This window comes from Aedes albopictus, chromosome 2, assembly GCF_035046485.1.
Source record: "Aedes albopictus strain Foshan chromosome 2, AalbF5, whole genome shotgun sequence".
In the NCBI taxonomy this organism is placed as follows: domain Eukaryota; kingdom Metazoa; phylum Arthropoda; class Insecta; order Diptera; family Culicidae; genus Aedes; species Aedes albopictus.
In genome coordinates this window covers 474,083,896-474,099,812 of record NC_085137.1, presented here as the reverse complement: position 1 = coordinate 474,099,812, position 15,917 = coordinate 474,083,896, and the positions used below count along the sequence as shown (strand labels likewise).

Sequence of the window (15,917 nt, the reverse complement as noted above, 5' to 3'; positions counted from 1 at the left end):
GTGTAGGCTTTGTATCTCCACTTAATTAAATTGCATTAGACTCACTCTAATAATTTAATCAAACCAAACAATTCTGATGCTCAATTAGTTCGCCCTCGGTAAACCGTGCTCTAACAATAATTACTTTTCATGTCAGCTCCGCATGACCGAAACCAAACATCCATTCCACCAGGGTCATCAATTTCACCATCGCCACTCATCGCCCGTCCTAATGATTGTGCTAAAAATCGTTTAGCTCCATTGATTTCCAATAAAACCCCATTACCGCTGGCCATGAATCATATCCATCCAGCCGACCATCAGCATGCGTGGTAGCAGCGCAGCATCCCACGTTGCGTCGTCGCGTCGTTTTCCCAGCGCGCTAAAAGTTGAAATATTTATTTATCTAACAACACAGTTGCGGCGAATGATGGAAGTTAATCTCGTAAATTATATAAGCCAGTGATTTGCACACCAGCCAGGAGCAGCGTCAATCCACCACACACCAGAGCAAGAGGCGACCATGGAAAATAATCTTTTCGCCGTGAAAGTCGGCAGATCGCAGTCGCACCTGTAGCCATAACGATCCGTCGTCCGTCCACAGATGTGTCCAGTAGCAGCAGCAAAAACAAACATTTAGCAGAAATAAACCGCGTAGCTGGAACGATTGAAAAGAAAAATAAAATATGGCCGACGGAACATGGGCGACGCACGTTCCGTTTAGTATCGGGAAATGATGCATGCGAACAAAAAAAAAATCGTGGGAGATTAATGGCGCTCTCATGGATTTTTTTTTCAGCTTTCATGGGTTCATTTGCTTCAGCACGCGATGCAAAAAAGCAAATGTTCATTTCAGGAATAACTGTTGCTCTTGAGCTTAATATTTTTATTATCGAAACTTTAGCATTTAGAGTCTAGTCTAGTCTAGTGTGACCTTAGTTGAATGTTACGAACAAGAACCACTAGAACCAACCTCTTCGTCGGGAAGCAATCTGCAAAACATTAAATTTGGTAACCCCATAGAATAATTCAGTTACCCGGCCCCAATCGATCCGAAAGAGAAAAACCCCTCCGGCACGAAAGCTCCCAGAAGTTTACGAGCTCATCGCTGGTGCTGATAAGACCCAAATCTGCTGCCCCAAAACGACACCGACGACGGCTTCGATATGTATACTAACTATGTATACGATACTGCCCGGAGGGAAAACGATCAAAGAGGAATTTATCTCCCTTATTTTGTGTTCGGAATCGTCGTTGGCTTGGCTCCGACAATGAAAACTGAACGCATCAATGAACGCGGTAGACGTCGTCGTAACCTTGCAAGGATAATGATAGGAGCGCACATATAGCCTCTGGCGGCTATAAACCGCCTCCGGTGACGTCGGGTGTGAATTGGCAGTGCCACCAGCCTGCGGCGATATTCCTGCGCCTATTCTATTCGCTCGGTTTATTCAGTTTTAATGAACGCTATTAACATAATTGATTAGATTCGATTTACGCACGGATCGGGAATTTCGGCGCGTACCCGCGCGATTGGTGACGATGGACGATGGACGTAGGGATGCCTATGGAACTGATATGCTAGAATGCTCTAGAATGGAATGATTTCTGTTATATATAGAGCGATTTTTCAGAAATCAGAATCTTACAAATGTTTATTTTGAACTTCTAATGTCCTACGTTGAAAAGCACTCCTAACGGAAACAAATATTTTTTTATGGAATTGAATGGTTTCCGGACAGAAATCTTGATCAAATTCTGACAAGAATAGGAGGCAATTTAAAATTTGGAAACCGTTTTTTTTGTCAATACAGAAGAGTTTCTGATGAAACTCAGAGAATATTTCTAGCACAATACAGAGCATTAAGATGTCTTGAATTGGAGAATATTTCTGTTAGAAATCAGGAAATGAATCCTAAAGAAATTTGAAGAGATTTTTTAACGAATAGTGAAAAGAGTAGCTTACAGAACTCGGAGGAAATACCTGAAACAGTTCTGAGAAATTTGAGAAGCCTTTCAGAAAGAATTCCTAGCGGAGCTCGGAGAGAGTTCCTGATGGAATTCGGAGAGAATTCCCGACTGATTACGGAAAGAATTCCTCACGGAATACGAAGAGAATACCAAACGGAATTTTAACAGAATTCCTAATGTAATTTGACGAAAATTCCTAACGGAATACGAAAGAATTCCTCACGAATTTCGAAGAGAATTTCCAACGAAATTGGGAGAGAATTCCTAGCTGAATTCGGAGAGGATTCCGAATAGATTTCATAGAGAATTCCTCACAGAATTAGGAGAGAATTACTTATGAAATTCGGAGAGAATTACACTAGTTTACAAAATAAAACGAAAGTCGTGAACTTCTGTCAACGACCAAAATTTTTGAAGCATAATTTAGCGCTGATTTCGAAACAGTGCTTCAAAAAATTTAAAGTAGAACGGTTTTTGAGTTTTAGCTCAATATAGAGTTTTACAACTTTTTAAAATATGGAATTTAATAAAATTCAAATATCTTGCGTTTTGTTCAACCAATTTTAAATCTTTTTCCATAAATTAAAAGCTGAATATAATACCTTTCGATCATCTGAATGCAGGTTTCGCGTCAGATTGATGAAATTCAAGATATTGGTGAGTTTTAGGGACGATCTCCATAAATTTTAGCAAAATTTTCAAAAATATATGAAGAAATGTATTTTTTTCAATAAGAAAAAAACAATTTAAAAATTCTTTTTCAACGTTTATTTGACATATTATATGTAAGCGAGTTACAGTAAAAAATTCAGCTCAATCGGAGTATTGATTACTGAGAATGAGATGTGTGAAGTGAGCGACATTGCTTAAAAATAGAACAAAAATCGATTTCAAATCATCAACCTTGTATGGAAAGTCGAAAAAATTTCCGCTCTACTGTAATTTTTTTCCTTCGCGTTTTCGAACTCAGGGCATGATTCTACACTAAAAACGATCATCAACTTACCGAGTTCAAAAATGCTGTAAACTAGTGTTATTATCGAAATTCGGAGAGAATTCCTCACGAAATTTGGAGAAAACTCCTCACGGACATCAGAATTCGGATTCTTCCTCATGAAATTCGGAAAGAATTCCTAACTGAATTTGGAAAGGATTCCTAACGGATTTCAAAGAGAATTTCTAACGGAATTCGGAGTGAATTCCTAACAGAACTCGAAGAGAATTCCTAACTGAATTCGGTGAGGATGCCTAATAGATTTCATAGAGAATTCCTAACGGAATTCGAATAGAATTCTTAATGGAATTCGAATAGAATTCCTAACGGAATTCAAAGAGAATTCCTAACGGAATTCGAAGAGAATTCCTAACCGAATTCGAAGAGAATTCCTAACGGAATTCGAAGAGAATTCCTAACGGAATTCGAATAGAATTCCTAACGGAATTCGAATAGAATTCCTAACGGAATTCGAATAGAATTCCTAACGGAATTCGAATAGAATTCCTAACGGAATTCGAATAGAATTCCTAACGGAATTCGAATAGAATTCCTAACGGAATGCGAGTAGAATTCCTAACAGAATTCGAATAGAATTCCTAACGGAATTCGAATAGAATTCCTAACGGAATTCAAATAGATATCCTAACGGAATTCGAATGGAATTCCTAACGGAATTCGAATTCGGATAGAATTCCTAACGGAATTCGGATAGAATTCCTAACGGAATTCGAAGAGAATTCCTAACGGAATCCGAATAGAATTCCGTTAGGAATTCTATTCGAATTCCGTTAAGAATTCTATTCGAATTCCGTTAGGAATTCTATTCAAATTCCGTTGGGAATTCTATTCAAATTCCGTTGGGAATTCTATTCGAATTCCGTTGGGAATTCTATTCGAATTCCGTTGGGAATTCTATTCGAATTCCGTTGGGAATTCTATTCGAATTCCGTTAGGAATTCTATTCGAATTCCGTTAGGAATTCTATTCGAATTCCGTTAGGAATTCTATTCGAATTCCGTTAGGAATTCTATTCGAATTCCGTTAGGAATTCTATTCGAATTCCGTTAGGAATTCTATTCGAATTCCGTTAGGAATTCTATTCGAATTCCGTTAGGAATTCTATTCGAATTCCGTTGGGAATTCTATTCGAATTCCGTTAGGAATTCTATTCGAATTCCGTTAGGAATTCTATTCGAATTCCGTTAGGAATTCTATTCGAATTCCGTTAGGAATTCTATTCGAATTCCGTTAGGAATTCTATTCGAATTCCGTTAGGAATTCTATTCGAATTCCGTTAGGAATTCTATCCGCATTCCGTTAGGAATTCTATTCGAATTCCGTTAAAAATTCTATTCGAATTCCGTTAGGAATTCTATTTGAATTCCGTTAGGAATTCTATTCGAATTCCGTTAGGAATTCTATTCGAATTCCGTTAGGAATTCTATTCGAATTCCGTTAGGAATTCTATTCGAATTCCGTTAGGAATTCTATTCGAATTCCGTTAGGAATTCTATTCGAATTCCGTTAGGAATTCTATTCGAATTCCGTTAGGAATTCTATTCGAATTCCGTTAGGAATTCTATTCGAATTCCGTTAGGAATTCTATTCGAATTCCGTTAGGAATTCTATTCGAATTCCGTTAGGAATTCTATTCGAATTCCGTTAGGAATTCTATTCGAATTCCGTTGGGAATTCTATTCGAATTCCGTTAGGAATTCTATTCGAATTCCGTTAGGAATTCTATTCGAATTCCGTTAGGAATTCTATTCGAATTCCGTTAGGAATTCTATTCGAATTCCGTTAGGAATTCTATTCGAATTCCGTTAGGAATTCTATTCGAATTCCGTTAGGAATTCTATCCGCATTCCGTTAGGAATTCTATTCGAATTCCGTTAAAAATTCTATTCGAATTCCGTTAGGAATTCTATTTGAATTCCGTTAGGAATTCTATTCGAATTCCGTTAGGAATTCTATTCGAATTCCGTTAGGAATTCTATTCGAATTCCGTTAGGAATTCTATTCGAATTCCGTTAGGAATTCTATTCGAATTCCGTTAGGAATTCTATTCGAATTCCGTTAGGAATTCTATTCGAATTCCGTTAGGAATTGTATTCGAATTCCGTTAGGAATTCTATCCGAATTCCGTTAGGAATTCTATCCGAATTCCGTTAGGAATTCTATCCGAATTCCGTTAGGAATTCTATCCGAATTACGTTAGGAATTCTATCCGAATTCCGTTAGGAATTCTATCCGAATTCCGTTAGGAATTCTATCCGAATTCCGTTAGGAATTCTATCCGAATTCCGTTAGGAATTCTATCCGAAATCCGTTAGGAATTCTATCCGAATTCCGTTAGGAATTCTATCCGAATTCCGTTAGGAATTCTATCCGAATTCCGTTAGGAATTCTATCCGAATTCCGTTAGGAATTCTATCCGAATTCCGTTAGGAATTCTATCCGAATTCCGTTAGGAATTCTATCCGAATTCCGTTAGGAATTCTATCCGAATTCCGTTAGGAATTCTATCCGAATTCCGTTAGGAATTCTATCCGAATTCCGTTAGGAATTCTATCCGAATTCCGTTAGGAATTCTATCCGAATTCCGTTAGGAATTCTATTCGAATTCCGTTAGGAATTCTATTCGAATTCCGTTAGGAATTCTATTCGAATTCCGTTTGGAATTCTATTCGAATTCCGTTTGGAATTCTATTCGAATTCCGTTAGGAATTCTATTCGAATTCCGTTAGGAATTCTATTCGAATTCCGTTAGGAATTCTATTCGAATTCCGTTAGGAATTCTATTCGAATTCCGTTAGGAATTCTATTCGAATTCGTTAGGAATTCTATTCGAATTCCGTTAGGAATTCTATTCGAATTCCGTTAGGAATTCTATTCGGATTCCGTTAGTAATTCTAGTCGAATTTCGTTAGGAATTCTACTCGAATTCCGTTAGGAATTCTACTCGAATTCCGTTAGGAATTCTACTCGAATTCCGTTAGGAATTCTACTCGAATTCCGTTAGGAATTCTACTCGAATTCCGTTAGGAATTCTACTCGAATTCCGTTAGGAATTCTACTCGAATTCCGTTAGGAATTCTACTCGAATTCCGTTAAGAATTCTACTCGAATTCCGTTAGGAATTCTACTCGAATTCCGTTAGGAATTCTACTCGAATTCCGTTAGGAATTTTACTCGAATTCCGTTAGGAATTCTACTCGAATTCCGTTAGGAATTCTACTCGAATTCCGTTAGGAATTCTACTCGATAACGGAATTCGAATAGAATTCCTAACGGAATTCGAATAGAATTCCTAACGGAATTCGAATAGAATTCCTAACGGAATTCGAATAGAATTCCTAACGGAATTCGAATAGAATTCCTAACGGAATTCGAATAGAATTCCTGACGGAATTCGAATAGAATTCCTAACGGAATTCGAATAGAATTCCTAACGGAATTCGAATAGAATTCCTAACGGAATTCGAATAGAATTCCTAACGGAATTCGAATAGAATTCCTAACGGAATTCGAATAGAATTCCTAACGGAATTCGAATAGAATTCCTAACGGAATTCGAATAGAATTCCTAACGGAATTCGAATAGAATTCCTAACGGAATTCGAATAGAATTCCTAACGGAATTCGAATAGAATTCCTAACGGAATTCGAATAGAATTCCTAACGGAATTCGAATAGAATTCCTAACGGAATTCGAATAGAATTCCTAACGGAATTCGAATAGAATTCCTAACGGAATTCGAATAGAATTCCTAACGGAATTCGAATAGAATTCCTAACGGAATTCGAATAGAATTCCTAACGGAATTCGAATAGAATTCCTAACGGAATTCGAATAGAATTCCTAACGGAATTCGAATAGAATTCCTAACGGAATTCGAATAGAATTCCTAACGGAATTCGAATAGAATTCCTAACGGAATTCGAATAGAATTCCTAACGGAATTCGAATAGAATTCCTAACGGAATTCGAATAGAATTCCTAACGGAATTCGAATAGAATTCCTAACGGAATTCGAATAGAATTCCTAACGGAATTCGAATAGAATTCCTAACGGAATTCGAATAGAATTCCTAACGGAATTCGAATAGAATTCCTAACGGAATTCGAATAGAATTCCTAACGGAATTCGAATAGAATTCCTAACGGAATTCGAATAGAATTCCTAACGGAATTCGAATAGAATTCCTAACGGAATTCGAATAGAATTCCTAACGGAATTCGAATAGAATTCCTAACGGAATTCGAATAGAATTCCTAACGGAATTCGAATAGAATTCCTAACGGAATTCGAATAGAATTCCTAACGGAATTCGAATAGAATTCCTAACGGAATTCGAATAGAATTCGTAACGGAATTCGGATAGAATTCCTAACAGAATTAAAATAGAATTCGAAACGGAATTCGAATAGAATTCCTATAGGAATTCGAAGAGAATTCCTAACCGAATTCGAAGAGAATTCCTAACGGAATTCGAATAGAATTCCTAACGGAATTCGGATAGAATTCCTAACGGAATTCGGATAGAATTCCTAACGGAATTCGGATAGAATTCCTAACGGAATTCGGATAGAATTCCTAACGGAATTCGGATAGAATTCCTAACGGAATTCGGATAGAATTCCTAACGGAATTCAGATTGAATTCCTAACAGAATTAGAATAGAATTCGAAACGGAATTCGAATAGAATTCCTATAGGAATTCGAAGAGAATTCCTAACCGAATTCGAAGAGAATTCCTAACGGAATTCGAATAGAATTCCTAACGGAATTCGGATAGAATTCCTGACGGAATTCGGATAGAATTCCTAACGGAATTCGGATAGAATTCCTAACGGAATTCGGATAGAATTCCTAACGGAATTCGGATAGAATTCCTAACGGAATTCGGATAGAATTCCTAACGGAATTCGGATAGAATTCCTAACGGAATTCGGATAGAATTCCTAACGGAATTCAGATTGAATTCCTAACGGAATTCAGATAGAATTCCTAACGGAATTCAGATAGAATTCCTAACGGAATTCGGATAGAATTCCTAACGGAATTCGGATAGAATTCCTAACGGAATTTGGATAGAATTCCTAACGGAATTCGGATAGAATTCCTAACGGAATGCGGATATAATTTCTAACGGAATTCGAATAGAATTCCTAACGGAATTCGGATAGAATTCCTAACGGAATTCGGATAGAATTCCTAACGGAATTCGGATAGAATTCCTAACGGAATTCGGATAGAATTCCTAACGGAATTCGGATAGAATTCCTAACGGAATTCGGATAGAATTCCTAACGGAATTCGGATGGAATTCCTAACGGAATTCGGATAGAATTCCTAACGGAATTCGGATAGAATTCCTAACGGAATTCGGATAGAATTCCTAACGGAATTCGGATAGAATTCCTAACGGAATTCGGATAGAATTCCTAACGGAATTCAGATTGAATTCCTAACGGAATTCAGATAGAATTCCTAACGGAATTCGGATAGAATTCCTAACGGAATTTGGATAGAATTCCTAACGGAATTCGGATAGAATTCCTAACGGAATGCGGATAGAATTTCTAACGGAATTCGAATAGAATTCCTAACGGAATTCGAATAGAATTCCTAACGGAATTCGAATAGAATTCCTAACGGAATTCGAATAGAATTCCTAACGGAATTCGAATAGAATTCCTAACGGAATTCGAATAGAATTCCTAACGGAATTCGAATAGAATTCCTAACGGAATTCGAATAGGATTCCTAACGGAATTCGAATAGAATTCCTAACGGAATTCGAATAGAATTCCTAACGGAATTCGAATAGAATTCCTAACGGAATTCGAATAGAATTCCTAACGGAATTCGAATAGAATTCCTAACGGAATTCGAATAGAATTCCTAACGGAATTCGAATAGAATACCTAACGGAATTCAAATAGCATTCCTAACGGAATTCGAATAGAATTCCTAACGGAATTCGAATAGAATTCCTAACGGAATTCGAATAGAATTCCTAACGGAATTCGAATAGAATTCTTAACGGAATTCGAATAGAATTCCTAACGGAATGCGGATAGAATGCCTAACGGAATTCGAATAGAATTCCCAATTGAATTCGAATAGAATTCCCAACGGAATTCGAATAGAATTCCCAACGGAGTTCGAATAGAATTCCCAACGGAATTCGAATAGAATTCCCAACGGAATTCGAATAGAATTCCCAACGGAATTCGAATAGAATTCCTAACGGAATTCGGATAGAATTCCCAACGGAATTCGAATAGAATTCCTAACGGAATTCGAATAGAATTCTTAACGGAATTCGAATAGAATTCCTAACGGTATTCGGATAGAATTCCTAACGGAATTCGGATAGAATTCCTAACGGAATTTAGATTGAATTCCTAACGGAATTCAGATAGAATTCCTAACGGTATTCGGATAGAATTCCTGTCGGAATTAGGATGGAATTTCTAACGGAATTCGGATAGAATTCCTAACGGAATTCGAATAGAATTTCTAACGGAATTTGAATAGAATTCCTAACGGAATTGGAATAGAATTCCTAACGGAATTCGAAAAAAATTGCTTATGAAATTCGGGAAGAATGATTTACGAAATTAGGAGGGACTTCTTCACGGAATTTGGAGAAAATTCCTCACGGAAGAGAATTCCTCATGAAATTCAGAGAGAATTATTTACGAAAGTTCGATTTATGAAGTTTGTAAAGAATTCCTCCGGAATTTGAAGAGAATTCCTGACGGAACAAGGAGAGAATTGTTAACGGAATGGTTAACGTAGCTTTTTAGAGAGGGGAAGTCTGGGATTGTGTAACGCACCATGTATTAGGTATGAGAAAATATGCTACGAGGAGGGAGTAAAAAATCGGCCACAAATGCTACGTCATTTATGGACGCTCCTTACGGGTGATTGCCCCCCCCCCCCCCCTACCAGGGAATGAAATTATCGATTACGATCGCGATTGTAGAGAACTCTCTCACACGCATTATCGGCGAAAAAAGAGGTGCGATAAATTCAGACTCGGATTTCTCCCGAGAATGTGTTTTCGCTCGTTCCGCAGCGCCGAAAATCGATTATCATCAGCAATGAAAAGTTGACTGGTTGCCTTCTGCTCTTTGTTCGCCTTTCCGTAGTGTCGTCGTCACCGACTGTAGCTTTTATGTATAAAATGACTGTCCCCTCTCGAGCAGCTTGTGTGGTCGCGTGGTTATGGTGCGCGCTCATACACATTTTTGTGGAGGGTCTAGGTTCGAATCCCGTTAGCGGCAAATTTTTGTTATTTGCCTTCTGATAATTATCGCGATAACTTTGCAGGCGATAAAATTGGATAGCGAAAATAAAAAGAAGCGATTTCCAGTTTTCGGCTATCTTTGATCGGGGACAATAGCCACGACCGATAAACATTTCTCATAAGAAAAGTAAAAAAAGAAAAAATCAGTTGCTCGAAAAACGCCGTTTTTCGTCTCAATTTGCTGATAATTTCATTCCCTGCCCCCTACTGACCGAAAAACTAGCTACGCCATTGTTTATAAGAGAATCCCACGATAAATGTCTGTAAGTGCCTTTCTGGAGGGATCTGCCGAAAATATTCGAATGAATCTCATAGATTTCAAGAAAGAATCTCTTGAGAAATTTCAGAAGGAATAGAAAATGATAACCACGTTTCTTCGGAAGACTCTAAAAGACCTAATCATAAAATTTGGAACACAAAATCGGTAGCCTAATTCTTCTGACTAATCCACACAACCCGTCGAATAGGAGACATCCCTCGGCTCCAAAGCAGAGCAATGACAATGACCACAGCGAAATATCGGATCACATACATATCCAATCGAACGCAAATGGGATGGGACCCCAAAAACGGCCGAACGTGATTCTCGGGTCCGGTGCCGATTTTCTATTGGAGAGGCATTTTTTTTCTCTCTGGCTGTTCTGCTCGGTTGATGAAACGAACGGATAGCCACCTATATGGATGGGGTGTGTGATACGTTCGATGACTGGACCGTATGCTTTCAATCGGGCCGATTTTTGATGGTGGCACGTGTGAATTTGATGTTTCGGAAGCTTTGTGGCGATTGGTTGTATGGGATTTCGATGGGTGAGAAGGGGACAATAATGGAGCAAGCATTTGTGGCATTTCAATTAGTTTGCGGTATGTTTTGGAAGTTTGGCAAATTAAAATTGGGAATCAAATTCGGTAACTGTGGTTTTGAGAATGGAAATAGTAGTTTCAAGGACTGAATAAATCTTTCTGATCACGTCGTTGAAAAGCACGCAAACGGTTTACCTAATTGTTACAAATTGGGTCAAATAACTAGATATGAGGAAATCTAAACCGACGACACTTGGAAGTTCACGTAGGGCACAGTAAGGGGCCGTTCATGAACCACGTAGACTTTTTGGGGGGAGGGGGGGTCTAGCCAAAGTCTACGCTCCATACAAATTTTAAAATTTTTGTATGGAAAAAAGTCTACGAGGGGGGAGGGGGGGGGGGGTCTGAGATGGTCATATTTTGGTCTACGTAGTTTATGAACAGACCCTAAACAAGTTTGGTCTGAAAATAATTATGACGAAAACTTCGACACGCTAGCAAGTGTTTCCGAGCGTACAGCGCTGCTCAGCAGTGGTTTGGCCCCACCGATGTTGTCAATATGTGGGCTATGATAACACTTTTATGCTTTGTTTGTCGAACGGTGGTTATATGGCTGTTGTCGCTACGTTTGAGAGTTTTAGAGTGTGGTTGGACGAAGGTAAATATAATCTTCAGTAGAAAGTCATTTATGGACGTTTGAATCATATGGTTCTATTAGAGGGGGCGTGATTATGTTTAGAAGATTTCCGGAAAAGGGCGCGCTATTGAAAATACTTTCGGATGTTCTAATTTACTGAGATCATAATTTGAATAATAATTGGATTGAACTTGTTGAGTGGCGTTGACTTATTTTCGGACTTCTCAGATGACAACACCACCCCCCCCCCCCTCTTTTGGTATGTTTTTGTCAATACACAATTTTTGAAAATTGTGGACAGTAGACTTTGCTCACAAATGGAGACGCATGGTATTTTTTTCCCAAATATGACCTATCTCAAAACATCAATCAAAATCCGATTACCGCTTTGATATTCTCCCGCATTCGAAATTGCTCCCGGATAATTAATATTTTGACATCTGCTGTGCCATCAATAAATTTAGAATTCAACAGCTGAAAGCACTTCAAAAGAGCAATGCGACAAAAAAAAAACAGAAAATCCACCAAAGCGGACACGATGACTGGGACGACGGTGGTAACAACATCGACAACACCCTCACCATCTGGTGCAATGTGATAAAAGCATGAACCTGGCCAATAAATCGGCTAAACCCATCGGCATATGTAACGGGACGGGCAAGCGCTTCGGATTACAAGCAGCAGCAGCGTGCAACGAGTGTCAACATCGACTCGATCTGACGAACGAATCCCGGTTTATACTTAGCTTCGATTTCGACAGTACCCACGTCGCGCCGCAGAGAGTACTACGTACATACATCTAGGTATGTATGTACGACGTCCCTAAGTACACTGGACCGTGTGACCGGACCAGAATCAGCAGCTCCACGGATGGACGACGGGACGGAGTGCATTAAATTTGTGCTCGTCAACACGTGTTGTTTTTACTTGGCCATTCGCTCAGGGGGGAACTCCGCGGTTCGCTTGTCCCATCGTCCGCTGCCCTTTCGGACGACCAAGCAGCAACAGCATCCGTTAATGGTTGACTAACTCTGGTGTTGATGTTTCTTAATATTTGAGGGTGAAGGGTGCTGTAATCGCGGCAAATCTTCCAAGAGCTAAACGTAACACAAAACATTTTTTAGCTACAAGCTACCATTTGCAGAGATAAGGATAGAAGATTCTTGATTTATTTGTTTGTTTATTTATTTGTTGGATCTTCTTGATCAAAAGACACAAAAATTATTGAAAGAAGGACGCATGACTTGGACTTACACTCGAGTGACGAGGAGACCATGTCTACTGAGAATCATGGAAGAACGCTTTTTGCTTTCGATCTACGCAAAGTCCCTTAAGATACAACTTATTTTTCGAAACTTGGTAAAAAATGGAGTTCATGGAGATTAAAATCACTCCATAAAAGAAAAACATAGAGCCCAAGCGATAAGTGCGAGGGTGTTCAGCAAGGTCATGCGGAGGGTGATGGGTTCAATTTCCGGTCGGTCCAGGAGGTTTTCGTAATGGAAATTTGCTTGAATTCCTTGGGCATAGAGTATCTTCGTGCCACACGAGATACAGGGAAGCAGGCTATGTTAAAGTTTGGAAGTTGCGCCAAGAATAAGACGAAAAAAATGAAAGAATAAAACTGCAAGTTTGATCCACAAATATTGAGATTAAGCATTAGTACAAGGTACGAGAAGAACACACAATACTCAATGTACGCATGCGTTTGTAGTAAATAATCTTGTCTGTGTTGAGAGAAAACACAATACTTTCTTGGGCAAAGTGCTTTATGGATTTCGTCAGAAGTTCCTCCAAGGATCCTAAGAAATTTCTCGATAAAGTCCTCCAAAAATTCCACCAAGTAATCTTTTATGAGTTCCTCTAAAGATTGCTTACCCGTTTTCTTTAAAAATTCTTTCAACAGCATTTCGAGCTTGTATGAAGTTGCTCACCAATATTAACTTTTTTTCCCTATCAGCCTACATAGCTGTGTAGTGTCGGTAGCGGTTGGTTCAACTGGCTAAGAATAGCACTACGGACCGCCTGTTCCAGTGGTAGGAGTCCACTATTCAAGTGACCCCTAATTCAAGGTGTTATGCGGCTTTATGTTTACCGTGCCTTGGAATGAAAGGTTAGGGGGGGTCTTATAAAAACCAAATCGCAAACGGAACCTGTGGAGTACCAGGGCAACCTCCATAGTATTTTGCCCTCACTGCGCTAACCGGAGCAATAGCGTGGTGGACCTTGTGTTTCTCCGAGACAATCAGCTACCCTTCTTCAATCTCATACTTGAGGCTGAATAAGGGCGGTATTATGAAGATGTTATCAATAAGTTTAAATTTTCACCTATATTGTTTCACATTATGCGTTTTACACAGTGCCTTTGGTGCATTCAAATTGATACCGATCTGGCTTTATTGTTGCTCTTCTTTTTTATGCTGTGATTGTTTAATGTGAAAAGTTTAATCTTGCCTAGTTTGGGTAGTGGCTACGGTTAGGATAGCTCAGATCAATCTTCAGCACAAAAGAACAGCAACGAGAAATCTTTGCAGACTTGTGCAAAATGGTATAGCCCAAGTGACGTTAGTCCAAGAACCTTACTTTCGTAAGGGGAATTTCTATCTAGGAAACCTTGTGAACCCGGTGTTTGCTACTTTCAGTAAAAATGAAATGGCAAACTCGATTGTCATACCTCGAGCATGTGTGCTTGCCAACAAGGCAATCGTTGCTAAACACATCTCAGAACTAACCACCAGAGATGTATGTGCAATCACAATCGATGTATCAGTTGGAAACCTCAACGGGAAATACGTTTATTGTTCGGTTTATTTACCGCATGATGGATGCTCTCCATATAATCTGGGGCAGCTCAGACATCAATTTGAGAGGCTCTAGTTTGATGGAATACTTAAGTAGTACAGATCTTGGATTACTTAACATAGGCAACCGCCCAAACTTCATGGTATTTGCTACAGCGGAAGTGTTAGACATCACGCTTTGCTCTAGCAGAATTAGTCACGAGCTGACCAATTGGCATGCGTCAGATGAAGAATCTTTATCTGACCATCGCTACATCTTGTTTGAACATGTGAATGTTACTTCGCAAACTTTGCGTTTCAGGAACCCCCGGTCAACCAACTGGGATCTCTTTACCGATTTGGTTGCAGCCAAATTTCATGGATACTCACCATCCATTGACACTCCAAGTAATTTAAATGATACCGTTGATACTACAACGGCTTTCATCATGGAAGCTTTTGAAGAAGTTTGCCCTCCGCGGTCTGTTAAGACCCCTTGGTGGAACTCTGATCTGGCGAAGCTCAGGAAACAATGCAGAAAGAGTTGGAACAGATGATGTTCGGCTGGATCGAAGGCTTTCAGGTCGCCTCGCAAGGCCTACAGGAAAGCTCTTCGGTCTGCTGAACGATCCAGCTGGAAAAAAACCTTTGTACAAATGTTTCCAGTTTGCGTGAAGTCAGTCGGTGGAACAAAATCCTTGCAAAATCTAAGGATTTTCAAGTGAACGAACTTCGTTTGCCAAATGGTGATTTCACTTCCTCTGATGAGGAAGTTTTGGAATGTTTATTCAGTACACACTTCCCCGGATGTGTGGATATTACATCTTCGGATGAACCTGATGTCTTTTCTTGTAGTTATGTTTCTTTAGCTTCGGCTCGGAGTATTATAACTTTAGATTCGATTGAATGGGCACTAAATAGCTTTGCTCCTTTCAAATCTCCTGGAGCAGATGGGATTTGATTACTTCAAACATGTTTTGAAACAACTACTTGTTTGCAGTTTTGCTACAGGGTATATTCCCAAATCCTGGCGGGATATTACTGTAAAGTTTATTCCGAAAGTGGGCCGTGCGTCGTATGAAGAAGCAAAGAGTTTCACACCTATAAGTTTGATCTTTTTTCTTCTGAAATGCTTAGAACGCATTGTCGATCATCACGTCCGTGATGTTCATCTGGCCAATGTGCCTCTTCATGTGAACCAACATGCCTACTAATCTGGAAAGTCCACTGTGACTCTTTTACACAAAGTTGTTTACGATATCGAGAAGGCATTCGCTCAAAAGCAATCCTGCTTGGGTGTTTTCTTAGATATCGAGGGTGCCTTTGACAACGTGCCTTTCGATGCCATATTGGAAGCCGCACGGGGTCATGGTATATCTCCAATGATTTCCAATTGGATTCATCAAATGCTGAAAAACCGATATCTCTT

General features: G+C 39.1%; 1 protein-coding gene across 1 annotated transcript in view; it reads right to left on the bottom strand.

The window, feature by feature from the left end:
• The window catches only part of LOC109622842 (5-hydroxytryptamine receptor-like), a 668,994-nt gene that overhangs the window by 606,242 nt on the left and 46,835 nt on the right, over positions 1–15,917 (bottom strand). The gene's annotated exons all lie outside the window — the stretch shown is intronic.